Source organism: Mus musculus, chromosome 11 (assembly GCF_000001635.26).
Source record: "Mus musculus strain C57BL/6J chromosome 11, GRCm38.p6 C57BL/6J".
Lineage (NCBI taxonomy): Eukaryota > Metazoa > Chordata > Mammalia > Rodentia > Muridae > Mus > Mus musculus.
In genome coordinates this window covers 14,712,351-14,730,753 of record NC_000077.6, presented here as the reverse complement: position 1 = coordinate 14,730,753, position 18,403 = coordinate 14,712,351, and the positions used below count along the sequence as shown (strand labels likewise).

Here is an 18,403-nt window from a genome sequence, read left to right as displayed (position 1 = left end):
GGGCATTCAGAATAAGATTGTAGATTGAACAGCTATCAGATTCTAATCTTTAACTGTACCAGCTTCTAGCCTTGGACTACAATCTTATACTATATAAAACAATCTAGTATCCCTTCATAATATACACTTTTTCTAGAGGTTATATTACTCTAGAGAATCCTGGATAATAAACCAAGACTAATTCAAAGTTTCTAAACTTGTGGACATCACCTCATCTTTTTTATGCATTTCTATGACATCATCACAATGACTTTAACTATCCTATTTTCTAATGAGAAAATTGAAAAATACTTAGTCTTATCAGTAACTTTCTTTTTTTTAATTAGATATTTTCTTCATTTACATTTCAAATGCTATCCCAAAAGTCCCCCATATCCCCCCTCCCCTACCCACCCACTCCCACTTCTTGGCCCTGACATTCCCCTATATTGAGGCATATAAAGTTTGCAAGACTGGTGGGCCTCTTTTTCCAATGATGGCTGACTAGGCCATCTTCTGATACATATGCGGCTAGAGACATGAGCTCTGGGGGGTACTGGTTAGTTCATATTGTTGTTCCACCTATAGGGTTGCAGACCCTTCAGCTCCTTGGGTACTTTCTCTAGCTCCTCCATTGGGGGCCCTGTGTTCCATCCAATAGTTGACTGTGAGCATCCACTTCTGTGTTTGCCAGGCCCCGGCATAGCCTCACAAGAGACAGCTATATCTGGGTCCTTTCAGCAAAATCTTGCTGGTGTATGCAATGGTGTCAGTGTTTGGGGGCTGATTATGGGATCGATCCCTGGGTATAGCAGTCTCTAGATGGTCCATTCTTTCGTGTCAGTTCCAAACTTTGTGTCTGTAACTCCTTCCATGGGTGTTTTGTTCCAAATTCTAAGAAGGGGCAAAGTGTCCACACTTTGGTCTTCATTCTTCTTGAGTTTGATGCGTTTTGCAAATTGTATCTTATATCTTGGGTATTCTAAGTTTCTGGGCTAATATTTACTTATCAGTGAGCACATATCTTGTGAGTTCTTTTGTGATTGGGTTACCTCACTCAGGATGATGCCCTCCAGGTCCATCCACTTGCCAAGGAATTTCATAAATTCATTCTTTTTAAAAGCTGAATAGTATTCCATTGTGTAAATGTACCATATTTTCTGTATCCTTTCCTCTGTTGAGGGACACCTGGGTTCTTTCCAGCTTCTGGCTATTATAAATAAGGCAGCTATGAACATAGTGGAGCATGTGTTCCTATTACCAGTTGAAACATCTGGATATATGCCCAGGAGATGTATTGCAGGATCCTCCAGTAGTACTATGTCCAATTTTCTGTGGAACCACCAAACTGATTTCCAGAGTGGTTGTACAAGCTTGCAGTCCCACCAACAATGGAGGAGTGTTCCTCTTTCTCCACATCCTCGCCAGCATCTGCTGTCACCTGAATTTTTGATCTTAGCCATTGTAGAGTATTTAGTATACCCACTTCATTTGGTCCAATCAGAATAATGTTGTCAACATAATAGAACAGTGTTGTACCATAAGGAATAAACAGTTTTTGTTTTTTTTTTTGTTTTTTATTGCAAGTTGTCATAAAATACCCTTTCAGTAGAACACTGACAATTTAGTGCAAGCCAGCCAGCTGAAGAAAATGGGTTTCATAAGTCTTATGGAAAGTTATGACTGAAATGAATAGCTATGACACGATAAATATCTACTACCATCTACCAAAAGTTGTTTTAATGCCAGGGCCAAGAAGCAGCAGTGGGTGCGTAGGAGAGCAGGGTGGGGGGAGGATATAGGGAACTTTCGGGATAGCATTTGAAATGTATATAAAGAAAATATCTAATAAAAAATAAAATAAAAGCTAGCATTAAAAAAATTTTGCTAAAGAAAAGAAATCCTAACCTTTATGTGGAGACTAAAAGGGGGCAGGGGAAAGAGGGGAAGGGAGGACAGCCCGCACTGGCCAGAGTTTCTTCTATGCTCTGGGCAGGCAGATTCAAGAGGTCTGCCAGACACTTTCCACTGGGCCCCAGGTGGGCATCTAAGCCTCTGACACCACTCGATGAGGTGTGGACAAGGGGCAGCCTAGACCGGGGTCAAGAGCAACACCCTGTAGCTCAAGGGTTATGGGCGAGAGGGCTTAGGGAGAGAGGTTCCCACACAAGCAAGAATCTGCGCAGCGGGACCTGCTAAACAGAGACTGTCTGGTTTTAGAGCTTTATTTTAGAAAGGCAGGGAGAAAGGAGAGAAGGTAAAAAGAGAGAGAGAAAGATCGGCCATGGCCAAGAAGAAAGAAGGGGAAAGAAGAGAGAGAGAGAAAAAAGGCTAGAGAGTAAGAGGGAGAGAGAGGAAGAGAGAGGACAGAGGAGAGAAGACAAAGAGAGAGGAGTAAGAGAGCAAGGACAGGCTAAACAGCCCCTCTTAAAGTATGCTGCTATCTTTTCTGATGCTAGGTAACTGAGAAGGAGTCTAGCCTGAAGGTCAGAAGCTTGGGACATTGTGGGGGGCTGAAGGGTGTGGTAACTTTGACAGGAGCCAGAGTTCCAGGAGCATGTGGAAACACATACTGTGTCATGTATGTGAATTGTCACCACGGGTCCCAGGGTTCAGACCACAGCTCGACTGGAAACCAGACTGTCTCTGTATATTCCAATGTCCCATACCTTTACAGCAGCTACAACTTAAGTCACTGCTTGATTAAGATTCTTGTGGGACATCAATGAGAGGAGAAGCCCTTGGTCATGTGAAGGCTCAAAGCCCCATGTAGGGGAATGCCAGGGCAGAGAAGCAGGAGTTAGTGAGCCGGGGGAGGAGGTATGAAATAGGGGGGTTATTGGAAAGGAAACAACGTAAAGGAATAATATTTGAAATGCAAATAAGGTAATATTTAATACAAATTTTAAAAATAGGAAAACAATTACCAAGTTTATGAAATAGAAACCCAGACTGGCCTGAAACTCCCTGTGTAAGCCAAATTGGACTCAAAGTTAAATACGTTTTTGCCAAAAAAAAAAAAAAAAAGATTGTGACACTCAATTGTTATTTTCCATAAACAACAGTCTCCTCCACACGTTAATTAAAAAGGAGAAAATTGAATGTGTTGGGTGTACCCTACCTTGAATCTTTTACCTCATTAATAGCTGTACTAATTTCTGTTACCCTTCTCTGGATGGAATGTTCTTTGGATCACTATTTACACTGGAAGTGGAATCTCTAATCATTTTCATTTAGCCCTGCCAATCATAACTCTTCTTTATATCAAAAACCAAATGTTTAGAACATTCTAGGTTTTGAAAGAGCTAATTATATTTTTCACATGTACCATTGTTATGGTGAAAGTCTATAAAAGTCTATTAGTGCAAAAATTCAATACTATAATATTTTGGTATTTTAGTATGGTTGTTTCATCAACATCATGGCCTTTCCTTAATTCAAGGAGATTTATGTTTGTAACAGCCAGGAACACCAGCTCTTTGGTAGCACCAAACACACTGAGATAGACTCTTATACACTGATCACCAGTCAAGAAAATGGACCATGTATGATGTAGTATTTTCTTAACTGGGGTTTACTCTTCTAAAATGACACTAGCTTATATCATCTTGATATAAAACTACCAATAACATTATTCCATTTCTGTAAATACCATAATTAATTAGCCATTATGAAAATAATGCATGAATCAAATCATTATGATCATTGGTTTGCTTATACTATTCAGCAGAGTAAGTATTTGCACCTATCTTTGGTGATTCAATGCTGTCAGTTAGCCCCTCCTACTATAAGACCCTTTTGAATCCATTGCATGTAAGTTATCTAAGTAAGGAGTTGTGGATCTTACTGCCAATTCTTAAATACAGCAAAGAGCAATTTTAGAGCTTGTCAATTTGTTCTGATGCTGCTCTTACAAATCTGAGGCTTATAGTTTTATAGGGATGTACATATTCTCAATTCTTTCATAGTGGAGGAACAAATTTTTATATGCAAAAACAAAAAAAAACAAAACAAACAAACAAAAAACTGTCTAGCATTCGAATTTTGTAAGCCTTTAAATTCATTCAACACTAAACCTAATACTCATCAGCTTGTGTACAGTGGACTGTTTTGTACAAATATTTCATCCAATCAATCAATTATGAATACCTTTGAAAATGATGTATTATTCAGCATTAGACACACAACTCTCTGCCCAATAGATATATATGGATAATTTTATCTTGTTCATGTTTTGTGCATATACATCAGTATTTCAATTTTTAATTTATCATTTTATTTGTTTACATCTAAATGTTGCTCCCCTGCAAGTTCCCCATCCCAGCGTTTTTCACCCTATCACCCCTCCTCTTTACCTCTGGGAGGAGGATTACTCCAAAACCCCATTCTCTGGAGCATCAAGTCTCTACAAAATTTGGTGCTTCCTCTTCCACTGGGCCCAGACAAGGAAGGCAGTTCTCTGTTGCATATCATTCAGGGGCTTTGGGCCTGATAATGCCTCTTGCATTTCAGATGGTGTCTCGGTCTCTGGGAGCTTCCTGGGGTCTGGGTTAGTTGACACTATTGGTCTTCCTATGGGGATGCCATCACCTTTAGTTCATCTTGGGTTCTTAAACTATATCCCCATACTTGTTAGATTCTACTTATATAATAGAAAGCTCAAGTGAACCATCAAGATTCCCCTCAGATGCACCTCAACACTCAGGGTTTGCTTACACTTAAACTGAAATGTATACCTGGAACTATGGTAGTATGGGTGGACACTGGGCAACATCAATTATTTCTTATTTAATGTTTCACTCAAGGAGGGTCATTGCTTGCTGGGTGTGGTGGCGCACACCTTTAGTCCCAGCACTCAGGAGGCAGAGGCAGGTAGATTACTGAGTTCAAGGCCAGCCTGGTCTAGAGAGAGGGACAGCCAGGGCTATACAGAGAAACCCTGTCTTGAAAAAGCAAAAAAAAAAAAAAAAAAAAGAACCATTGCTAATTATAAGACAATATAAACATAAATTTCTGAGGCAAAGGTGGAAAGAGAATTATTCAGCAGTGTATAGAAAAACTGAATCTTTTACTAATGTACTATCTTAGGCAAAATTAATCGATTTGTACCTGGGTGCTTGATGCCATAAATCTAAATAGATTCATCTAGTACATCTCCATCCCAAGATACAGAATATCACTGATTTCCAATCAGGACCCTAAATTCACTGCTGATACTTTTCAAGGCTGGAACTTAAATATATGTTGTAAATCAGTTAACTGTACAATGGGGTTATGGCTTTTTATTAACAGTAATTTCATTCCTTCTGCTGCTGAAAAGTTTATTCTCTCAGGTCTCACTTAGAATCCATTAGATTTGTGTGTGCATGTGGTCCTGGAAAAGTGCATCTCTGAGCTCCTTCTTTTCCTTTTTTGTTACTTTCTCCAGAGATGCTAGAAACAGTCAACCAACATGCTTATATTCATTCATTTGAAGATATGTTCAAATGTTTCAGGATGCCTTATTATTCCTTATAAAGCATAAAGGAGGAATGTCATATGCATTTAACTTGAATAGCCCTTTAAACCATTCATAGTGGATTATCCATGTTCTCCACACCACCAGAAAAGTATTCACTAAGTTTTTCTTTAGCCTTCTTGGAGACAGGTCCAGTTCCCAACAAAATCTCTAGAAAAATCCTTACGTTTCTATTCTCTAGGAACTACCCAATAATATTATCTGTTTAAGGCTGAATGTTCTAAAAGAGCAGCACACATAGAATGAGCATACCTTAATATTTTATATATATATATATATATATATATATATATATATATATATATATATATATAAAGTCATAGTATAAGTGAACCTATTGTGTCATTAAAATAGTCACCACATATTACATGCTGACTGAATACTGAAATGTGAGAAGCAATAGCTTCAGTTTTGGCAACCCCAAGGATTCCCAGAGGTAGCACAGATATTGAGGACATATTCCAGTTCTCTTTTTGGGTGGTGACAAAATATCGTATGGGATTTTTTTCATATTAAGGAAATATTCAAGCACAAACATATGTACTCCACAGTTTAGGAGGTAGAGAGAAAATACCCAATGTGTCATCTAGCCCTGGGTTCCTTGGGAGAAAGCAACAGCATTAATTACATGTCAGAATATTCTTGGTGACGAGGTGATGTGACACCCTCTGATAAGCACAAAGTATTTTATGATTTATTGACTCAATTTTTCAATATCTAGTGTCATTACAGTATGTAGGAAAATGGGAAAGAAAAATAAAATAAAAGGTAAAACAATATTATCTTTATATTATAGTATTTTATAATATAATATTATATATTATAATAAGTTGATGAGGATTTACATGAAACACTCATGGGGTTGAAGAGATGCTTCAGAGGTTAAGAGCACTGCTATCCTTTCAAAGGACTAAGGCTCACTTTTTTTTTCTTTTCTGTTTTTTATTAGATATTTTTTTCATTTACATTTCAAATGTTATCTCCAAAGCCTCCTATACTCTTCCCACCACCTTGCTCCCCAACCCACCCACTCCCTCTTCCTGGCCCTGGCATTCCCCTGCACTGGATCATATGATCATCGCATTACCAAGGGCCTCTCCTACCTAGCATTGATGGCTGAATAGGCCATCCTCTGCTACATATGCAACTAAGACACAGCTCTGGGGGTGAGGTGTACTGGTTAGTTCATATCGTTGTTCCTCCTATAGGGTTGCAGACCCCTTTAGCTCCTTGGGTACTTTCTCTAGCTCCTTCATTAGTGACCCTGTGATCCATACAATAGATGACTGTGGGGATCCACTTCTGTATTTGCCAGGCATTGGCATAGACTCACAAGAGAGAGCTATATCAGGGTCCTGTCAGCAAAATTTTTCTGGCATATGCAATAGTGTCTGGGTTTGGGTGGTTACATATGGGATGGATCCCTGGGTGGGGTAGTCTCTGGATGGTCTCTGGATGCTCTTTCCTTCGATCTTAGCTCTGAAGTTTGTCTCTGTAACTCCTTCCATGGGTACTTTGTTCCCCATTCTAAGAAGGAACGAAGTAGCCACACTTTGGTCTTCCTTCTTCTTGAGTTTCATGTGTTTTAAGGCTCATTTTCTTTCTTTTATTTTTTACAGTCGTAGCAAAATACATGTGTTCATATTTATAAAAAAGGCATAAGGTACTTTCAATATTACATGAAATTTGTTTGTTGAGTGCCTTTAAATGAGATTCATAAGCCCAGAGAATAAAAATCAATTTCCCCAAAATAGTGTTTCAAATAGTACACGTTTTCATTATTTTGTCGTTTGGTTGAAAGAGTCTCAATATGTAGTCCAGGATGGCCTCAAACTTGCACACTAACAATCTTCCTTTCTCACCTGCAGGAGCCTTGGGTGTTCATTATGATGGGAATATATTTTGGACACATTGTTTAAAAAGATGGTTGCTACCTGACTGCAGGTATCTTAATAAAGACCATGGCATCTTGTTTTTTGGTTTTTCTTTTTCCATATATGTGCTTTTAGAAATAGTTGAATCCCTCTTTGTGGCAAAGTAATCTTAGGTTTGTAAGAAGTGATTCTATACTCTGGCTACTTTTTGGGAATTTTTAATGTGGGTCTTGGGGCACTGCATTTCACGCCAGCCGATGAGAACCATCTAGACACCTGACTCACTGTGGGCCACCAAAAACTCCTAACTCATTTTCAGCTATAATCAGCAGGTAATTGGACTGTGCATCACCTAGGGAGATAACTTTAGCCAAAATTATTTTAACCTGACCAGAAACTCTTGTAAATTTCTACCTTGCCTTTTTTAGTTACACGGATAGCTTCCTTGAAAATACTTTGTCGAAAAGCATTTTTAAGTGGTGTGGATCCTACATACAGGATATGTACTTTGGCAAAATGTGAGTTAATATTAGAGGCCTTACATTTGATAACAGCTCCCACATGGAAGTAACTGGGAATCTGCTTCTCTCATTACAGACACCACAGGAACCATGCCATTCTTGCTGGCATTTGTCAGGTACCAGCCAGCAAAGAAAAGATGTAGCCTCTTGTGTAGGTGCTGTGTGTAGGTGCAATTGCTGGGGCTGCCTTCCTCCAAGTTACACAGACATTCGCCTGGGATGCAGTACCTCTCAGGTGGTGCCATGCTTGCCTCCATCCCAAGGCTCAGTTTCTAACAACCACATAGTTGTTTATAACCATCTAACCAAGTAATGTGGACACAGTGTCCTTTTCTGGTCGCCACAGTTACCAACAAACACATACAATCAAGACAAATCCATACATAAAAACAAATAGTTCACAATAGAAACTTAAAGAATGGCTTCACAAAAAGTAAACAATATGCATTTTAAAGAAATAAAAAATGTAACAATGATTATCAGAAGTAAAGGCAGTGTAAGAATTGTAAGAAATAACTGAAAAATTAACTCAAAATTATTGAATTACTTTAGAAAGTATGGCAGCATTAATCTCATAGCAACAACTAGGAAGATACTAATCAGCATTACAGCAAAAACACAAGTTACAGACTATGCACGTAGTATTGTAAACAAGGATACTTTATCTGGTTATGTGATAAGCTAAATAGTATTGACTAACTGTAGCTAGACTGAAAAATTAACCAAGGGAGAAATAATTTCACAAGTACCAGATACTGATGTAATGGCTAACCAATAACCTACCCAAATAGAGACCCATCCCATGGCAAGCACCAATACCTGACACCATTAATAATACTCTGTTAAGCTTGCAAACAGGAATATAGCATAACTGTCCTCTGAGAGGCTCTACATAGCAACTGATTGAAACGAATTCACATACCCACAACCAAACATTGGACAGAGCTCAAGGATTCTTATGGAAGAGTTTGGAGATGGATTGAGGGCTTCAAAAGGCATAGGAAGTCTACAGCAAGACCAACAGAGTCAACTAACCTAGACCATTGGGGTCCCCCATTAACTGGAGCAGGACCTATCCCTAAAGCTGTTGCCTGGCTGTGGAATTTGTTTCCCTATCTGGACTGCTCTGACTGATCTCAGTAGGAGAGAATGTGCCCAGCTTTGCAGATACTTGATGTACCAGGGTTGGCGGGAGATATCAAGAGTGTCCTCTCAAAGGAGAAAGAAAGAGGTAATGGCAAAAGATATTGTGTGAAAGGGAATTGGAACAGCGATGTAACGTGAATATAACAAATACTGACAAAAGAGAACATGAATAATATTACTATTTATTTTTTCACAAGTTAAAACAAACATAAAAACTATTAGCAACTATGCCGGGGCCTAGCAAACACAGAAGTGGATGCTCACAGTCAGCTATTGGATGGATCACAGGGCCGCCAATGGAAGAGCTAGAGAAAGTACCCAAGGAGCTAAAGGAAACTGCAACCCTATAGGTGGAACAACAATATGAACTAACCAGTACCCCGGAGCTCTTGTCTCTAGCTGCATATGTATCAAAAGATGGCCTAGTCGGCCATCACTGGAAAGAGAGGCCCATTGGACTTGAAAACTTTATATGCCCCAGTACAGGGGAATACCTGGGCCAAAAAGGAGGGGTGGGTGGGTAGGGGAGGGGGGTGGGTATGGGGGACTTTTGGGATAGCATTGGAAATGTAAATGAGGAAGATACCTAATAAAAAATTAAAAAAAATATTTTTACAGTATTCCTACCCTTTAATTATACCCTCCTCAACTGGGAAGTACTTCTTATACCAGAAGGTAAATGGCACTTCTGAGAAGATTGTGTAAGAAATTCATATTAAACATGATATAATATATCTAATAATGAAAGATTAGAGGCTTTACCCTGTAATGTCAAGGGCAAGTGTTTGCTTTACTTGCTTGTTTAGTAATGTTTGTACCCAGATGTTTTAGCCAGTATAGCAGAATAAGAGAATAACTAAGAGGAATATATACTGGAAAAGAAGGTGATTCTTTGTATTTGGAGATGAAAATATACATACAGAAAATCCTAAGGAATCTAGAAAATTACTAGGAGTAAAAAGTTATTTAAGTCATGGTACAAGATACATAATTACTATAAAATATCACTTGAACACATCTACAAATGAACAGAAAACTAAAATTTTGGAAAGAACAAATATCTGGCATAATCTTTCATGGAATGCAAAATATATAATGGAATAAAAGAAAGAGATTCATAAAACTCATTGAAAAAGAGACCAGAGAATGATTTCTGACTTCAGATTTAGCTATGGACTCATAGATATGACAACAAAATATTTGCAAGAAAATAAAAATTAAAGATTTTGATTTGAAAAATTCTGTGTTTTGAAAGATTGTTAGTAACTGAAGAGAAAAAAGCTAACAAGGTAGAAATCATTGAAATGTATACCCATGTCCTGTGTGTCATCATGTAGCAGGAACCCAATAACAAGAAGACAAATAACATAGTAAAGGTATAGTGTCTTAATATATATATATATTCCTAAAATATAAAAACAACTATTTTAAAAATCCATGAAAAGATGCTTATATCATTATTGGATATTGAATAGATAAGAGTTGAAAATAAAATTCACAATCAGAAGCCAGTTGGCACTTTATCACTGTCTACAGTCAGTCCCTGTTATAAAGAATGAGGTATATTTCATGAATATATTACAAACAGTGTTGACATATTACCCAGATATTGCAAAGTACATATCCCATATTAGAGAATAAAATGTTATGAAAACACACTCATAACATTGTTATTCACATAGCCAAGCAATACACACACACCTTTTATGAATGAAGGAGCATATATTCTAAGACTTCATGTACAGAACATGGTTCAGGAGACCATAATAGGCACAGAGAAAAATGTAAGTTTTGACTTAAGACAAGGTAGAAAATGTTTGAAAGGAAAACTGATATACATAAGGTAGGCATGTTCTTTAAGAAAATAAATTTCTTCTTAAAGTATGATGATTTTCATATTTAGCTATGACTATCATTATAATCATAGACTTGTGTAATTTGCAGAAGGTGCACAAGTCCTCTTTAATAAGTCTGCTAAAATGCATTCATCAGGTTGTAATTATATATTTATGCATTTTTGTGTAAAAATATAATCAATAAAAAAAGCCACAAATTTGAGAACAAGTAAGAGGGAGATAGTGAAGAGAAAGAGGAAAAAGACACAGGATGAAATGATAAAATCACATTTTAATTGTGAGGAATTCAGAATAATGTGACATTTAGATTTGTAGATATTTGTAGTAGTATGACAGTTTGGGTCCTGGAAGATAATATGTAAAATAAATCTGAGCATTTTACTAAAGAATGTGGAAAATAAGGAGGGGGTCAATCCTGGAGAACTGATGTTTGCATGCTAAGAGATACCAACAGTCAGAGACTAGAAGGAGGACTCTGGTAGTATAATCAAGTCTAGACCCACCCAACAGGTCAGGCAGAGACATAGAATAGAAGGGAATATTACATGGAAAGTGATCAAGGAACTCCCACAGCTTGTAGCAGAATCCTTCTATTTACATGAAATAGAAATATAAATAATTATTTCATTATCAATATTTTAATAAATTTAAACCATTTCCAAACCCAATGTGGCTTAATTAATATATAAACTTTAACCTAAATTACGAAAATGACTTGTAATTTCCAGAACAGATTGCTGATAAACAGTCTTAATTTTAATTGAGATTAATTGCCACAGGTAGAGCTCTATGATGTGACTGTCAAAGGAGAACATAATTTAACCTTATGTTATTTCCACCAATATTTCATAATAAAAAATATAAAGTAATTTTATACTTTTAAATTTACAATACAAAAGCATCTCTTTTTAAATTTTACATTTTCTTTTACACTCCAGATTTCATCCCACTCCCAGTCTACCCTCTGACTGTTCCAACAAAAGCATGTTATGTTAATTGTTTACCATTTAGTACAATGAGTGTTGTTCAGCTTTGAGAAATTACTTTCAATTTGCAATAGAACAATCTGCTGGAGAGATGGTTGAGGGGTTCAGAGCTTGCACTGCTCTTGCAGAGAAACTAGATCCACTTCCCAGCACCCATGAAGGGCAGCTCAAATAAGTGTCTGTAATCCATCTTTGGGAGATATAATATCCTCTTCTTGACACCTCACGTACATGTATTCACATGTGTATGTTCTCACACATGGGGTCATAAATGCACACATAATTATAAATCTTTATAAAACATGGTGCTATATTTGAAAAAGTATTTAGATTACAAAAATCACTGGCACATTTCTGTCCCTTTACAAATCAATGAATTCTAGTGTAGCATGGAAAACTGACTATGGAACTAGAGAGTCACTTAGAACTGCAGGAGAGAAGCCTTCCCCCGTTACTGCCTTAATCAGTGACTACATGAACTGAGTGTTTCTCCACTTTGGATCAAAGTGTAGAGTGATAAAAGGATCACACTATAGCATACCAATGCAATGGTTAACAACAGAGAGAAGACTACCTGCACATTTATCAAAATACATTCATTCCGTGTGCTTGATTTTCCACCACTCTGCATATGGGATACTTTTAATCAAGCTCAGATAAGATCATGTAAAGAGTACCCATCAATCAATAACTATAGAGTTCATTAGCTTCAAAAATACCTTGCAAGAGTATCTGTAGAAAACATGTTTTGATTGATCACTTTTTTTTTTTCAAGACAGAGTTTCTCTGTATAGCCCTGGCTGTCCTGGAACTCACTTTGTAGACCAGGCTGGCCTTGAACTCAGAAATTTGCCTGTCTCTGCCTCCCAAGTGCTGGGATTAAAGGCATGCACCACCACACCCGGCAACTGGTCACTTCTTAATGTGACATATAAACATCTATTTTCAGAGTTGGTCTACAGCTCAGTATTGTAAAACTTGTCTTTAAGTAGGTAGGCATGGGTTTGAACCCTAGCACTAACAGCCTAAACAAAAAAAAAAGTATTATAAAAGTATTATGTTTTCTTTAAGGACAAGATTTTTGTTTTGTTTTGTTTTGTTTTGTTTTTCAAGACAGGATTTCTGTGTGTAGCCCTGGTTGTCCTGGACCTCACTTTGTAGACCAGGCTGTCCTCGAACTCAGAAATTCACCTCCCTCTGCCTACCTCTGGAATTAAAGGCATGCGCCAAATGGCAGAAAGATTGGGGAATTATTTACTAACAGCTAAGAAGTAAATTGACATGCCAGACAAATAATTTTGTGTGTATTTTTCCACTAGTTTTCTATACATGATGCATTTCAGTTTCCTTTCTCCAGTTTCTGGCTCACATGGGAAGTTCCATTTTCAATATTTCAAGCTTCTAACACAATGAAAGTATTTCTGTCATCCATAAACTTGGTCATGCCTGAAAGGAGAGAAGTTTCTTGTGTCATATTTATTGTTTAGAAAGCACAACTTAAATTTAATTTATAGAAACAGGCTGTATTGAACATACAGAACATACATAAAACTCTGTGGAAAAATAAATGCAAACAGGGAAAAGTCTTGAGTTATATGAGTCATAATGTTGAGTTCCATATTCTGGAAAGTGATTTCAACTTATGAATCCGCATTTTCCTCTGTTTAATAAGAAAGACTGACAGGTGTTGCAGAGAATATAAGAAAGAGGAAAATCTATATTTATGATGACCCAAAGAGTTTCAAGTAATACAGTTAATACATGTAATAGAAATAAACTTTGTGGAGTTTTGAATAGGAATACTTACTACAAACTCATATGTTCTAATGCTTGGTCCATAGAGAGTTGAACAATTAGGAGGTGTGATCTTGAAGTAGGTTTCATCTTGTTAAGTGTGTCTCTGGGGAAAAAGCTCTGAATTTTCATATGTTCAAGCCATGCCTTATATGGCCCATAGTGTTTACTTCTTTCTGCCAACAGATCAAGATATAGAAGACCCATTTCCTTTTCCAGCATCACAACTGCCTACATGTTGCCATATTTACCTCCACAACAATAATAAATCTCTGACACCATAATCGTATTAGATGTTTATTCATATTAAGTGTTACCTCATCCTGATGTCTGGTCACAGCAATGGAATACTACTCAGCTATTAAGAATGAGGAAATTTCATATTGTTGATCCACCTATAGGTTTGCAGACCCTTTCAGCTCCTTGGGTGCTCTCTCTAGCTTCTTCATTGGGGGCCCTACCTTCCATCTTATAGGTGACTGTGAGCATCCACTTCTGTATTTGCCAGGCACTGGCATAGCCTCATACGGGACAGCTATACCAGGGTCCCTTCATCAAAATCTTGCTGGCATATGCAATAGTGTCTGAGTTTAGTGGCTTATTATGGGGTGGATCCCTGGGTGGGGTAGTCTCTGGATAGTCCATCCTTTCATCTTAGCTCCAAAGTTTGTCTCTGTAACTCTTTTCATGGGTATTTTGTTCCCTATTCTAAAGAGGAACGAAGTATCCATCCATTGTTCTTCACTCTTCTTGATTGTCTTGTGTTTTGCGAATTGTATCTTGGTTGTTCTATGTTTCTGGGCTAATATCCACTTATCAGTGAGTTCCTATCTAATGACTTCTTTTGTAATTGTGTTACCTCACTAAGGATGACATCCTCCAGATACATCCATTTGTCTAAGAATTTCAAAAATTCATTGTTTATAATAGCTGAGTAGTACTCCATTGTGTAAATGTACCACTTTTTCTGTATCCATTCCTCTGTTGAGGGACATCTGGGTTCTTTCCAGCTTCTGGCTATTATAAATAAGGCTGCTGTGAACATAGTGGAGCATGTGATCTTATTACCAATTGGAACTTCTGGGTATATGACCAGGAGATGTCGCGCCCGCTCTCGACCAGCAAGAACGACGTGACCACCAGTCCTTCTAACAGCAGTTTATTCAGTCCTGATTCTTCTTGTTTATATCTCCCCCGAACCCTGGGCCTCTCACTCCTTTTATACTCTCATCCACGCACCGCAGGCCACGCCCCCTCGCCAGTCACGAGGCTTCAGCTAATCAGGGCAGCAGGGGCAAATCTCCACCAAATTGGATTCACCTGTATCCTGGTACACCTGTGCAGCACTCAAGATGTTTGTGTCTTATATGAGGAAGTCAGGTGCAAGTCATATGACTTAGCTGCAGTCCCTGGCGCCTTTGGGACTGCCGCCACACCCGCTCCCCACAAGGAGAGGTATTGCTGGATCTTCTGGTAGTATTATGTCCAATTTTCTGAGGAACCAGTACCCCCAGAGCTCATGTCTCTAGCTGCATATGTAACAGAAGATGGCCTAGTTGGCCATCACTGCAAAGAGAGGCCCCTTGGTATTGAAACTTTATACATCCCAGTAAAGGGGAATGCTGGTGTCAAGAAGCAGGAGTGTGTGGGTAGAGGAGCAGAGCGGCAGAAGAGTATAGGGAACTTTCACGATAGCATTTGAAATGTATATAAAGAAAATATCTAATAAAAATAAATTTTAAAAAAGAATGAGGAAATTTGCCAGGCGGTGGTGGGGCACACCTTTAATCCCAGCACTTGGGAGGCAGACACAGGTGGATTCAAGGTCAGCCTGGTCTGCAAAGTGAGTCCCAGGACAACCAGGGCTACACAGAGAAACCCTGTCTTGAAAAAACAAAACAAAACAAAAAGAACGAGGAAATTATGAGTTTTGCAGGCAAATAAAACACTAACAAAGAAAACCCTAAAATTGCACATAAAGCTCAGGCAAGAAGAGGCAAAAATACCACTAATTCAATAGATAAAGAGTCAACAACATATGTGGGGACACACTTGTGATCCCCCTATAGAAGGAGAGGCAGGATAATTGCCACAGTTTGAGGTCATCCTTGTCTATACAGTAAGTTTCTTGCTAACAACCAATACATAACAAGATAAGAAAAGTACTAGAATTCACGACTATGTGTAGTCATACACATGACATGAATTTTTGTGATAGGAATTTATATGTGATTCAAAAAACATTGTAAGACAAACAATTTAACCTCTTAACAGATTTTTCTATTTAGTTATTCTAATATATTAATGATATTCTCCTACATTTGCAGAAAAGAACCTAGTATAACAGTCCTCTGGGAGGCTTCATCCAGTACCTGATGCAAACAGATACAGAGACCCATAATTACATAATAACATAGGTAATCTTGTGGAAGAGCGGGGAAGAAATATTGAAGGGGCCAGAGGGGTCAAAAACACCACAAGAAAACCTATAGAATCAATGAAGTTAGGGTCATAGGGGCTCACAGAAACTGAACCACCAACAAAAAGCTGTCATGGGCTGGACCTAGAACCCCTACACTTATGCAGCTTAGTCTTCATTTGGAGCCCGAGAGAACTGGAGCAGGAGCTGCATCTGGCTGTGTTGCCTGCCTTTGGACTCTGTTCCCCTAACCGGGCTGCATTGTGTAGACTCAATAGGAGATGAACCTAGTTCTACTGCAACTTGCTATATCAAAGAATGTTGATTTCCATGGGAGGCCTCCACTTCTCTGAGGAGAAAGGGATGGAGTATGGGGGGATGTGAGTTAAAAGGGAAGCACTAAAAAAAAAAAAAAAAAAAAAAGGAGGGAGAAGAAGCTTAATCTGGATATAAAGTAAATTAATTTTTAAGTGTGTGTTTACAGTGCAATATGATTATCTTCATCCTTCAGTCGTTTCATCTTGAATTATGAATGTGAATCCTGTATCTATTAAGCATTAATTTCCTGCATCCTTCCTCAGAAAATTTTGTTTTTCATATATATATATATATATATATATATATATATATATATATATATACACATATATATACACACACACACACACACATACATATACATATACATCCTTGTAGACATGGAAGTCCAAGCTCTTTGCTTTTTTTTTAATTAGGTATTTTCCTCATTTACATTTCTAATGCTATCCCAAAAGTCCCCCATACCCACCCCCAGCTCTTTGCTTTTTAACTGTGTTGTTTGATTATTCAGTAGTTGGCTTTTGGGAATTCTCTATGTATTTTGGTTGTCAGTTGCTTTTCTAATGAATGATTTGGAAATATTTTCCCTCATATTATGGATTTTCTTTTCACTCAGGTAACAGTATTTTTGGATATACAACTTTAATTTTCATGAATGATAATTAGCCTCATTTTCATAAGTTTTCTTTTATTGTGTGTATGCTTGCTTCCATGTTAACATATCACTCTGGAATCCAATATTCAAAGCTATGGCTAAGATATTTTTATATTTAATCTGTGTAGGAGACATATTTTTAAAATATATTTTCTAATTTTGTAATGAATACTTTGCAGGCAAATGAAAATAATGGAAGACACATACTCAGAAGATTAACACACAGTAAATAAAAATAAATGCCAACTAAGGGAAACTTACAGAACAAGAGTTTCTGTCTTTTCACCTCTATGTCATCAATCTATCTATGGTAAGTAATTTCAATATAATACTTAAAATTTATACAACAGAGGAAGAAATGGTTTTAATGTTCTAATATCATAAATTTCATAGCACCATTAGATGGAAAAATATGCTGGCCAATACCTCTTATAATGATCGTACAGAAGCTATCTAATTGTATTGAAAGATAGATTTAGTAATATGTCCCAATCAAGTATGGTATATATGCTGGTTGCTTTTATGTCAACATAATACAACCTAGGGTCATATTGAAAAGTGAACCCTCAATTAATGAAATGAATCTATTGCCTGTGGGCAAATCTGTGGGGGGCATATTTTTAATTAATGTTGATGTAGGAGGGTCTAGCTTATTGTAGATTGTACAAACTCTGAGCAGGTGGTTCAGGATTACTTATATTAAAAATCCATGCTGAGCAAACAATGGGAAGGAATCCAGTAAACTGCGTTCCTCCAGAGACCTGATTTATTTCCTTTCCCCAGGCTTCTACATTGTATTCCTCATTTACCTATATGACAGACTGTTATTTTGTTCTTTGTCTTTATCACATAAATAGAAACCTACATAGGTTTCTATTTTATTCTAAGAAAATAAAATCTAATAATTTGATAATAGAAATGTATGTGTATATAGAGAAAATGAATTTTAAATGTAAATTTTTCAATTATTCAAGATTATCCAGGTCACATATTTTAATGCACTATGGTAATTATTAGATAATACATTTTTAATATTTGTTATATTATTAGTAAAATGCAAATTATCAAAGAAATTTAGAAATATCTAAAACTTCTAAATAGTTACTCATCTTGTCTTATTTTAAATTTACTATTATGTATTTCCTTTAGTCTAAAACTTCTATTCTGTTGTATACACACACACACACACACACACACACACAATCATAACTTTAGTCTAAAGGTCAGTGGCTATGTGAATGAGAACTTCACACAATCAAAGCTGTATGACAGTGCCAAAGGATAAAACTAATTACTTTTCAAGTTAACCTGAAAGTGATAGAAAAAATATCATCTCT

The 18,403-nt window shown here is 37.2% G+C and overlaps 1 pseudogene; it reads right to left on the bottom strand.

Annotated features, from left to right (window-relative positions):
* Positions 7,106-8,151, bottom strand: Gm12007 (predicted gene 12007; annotated as a pseudogene).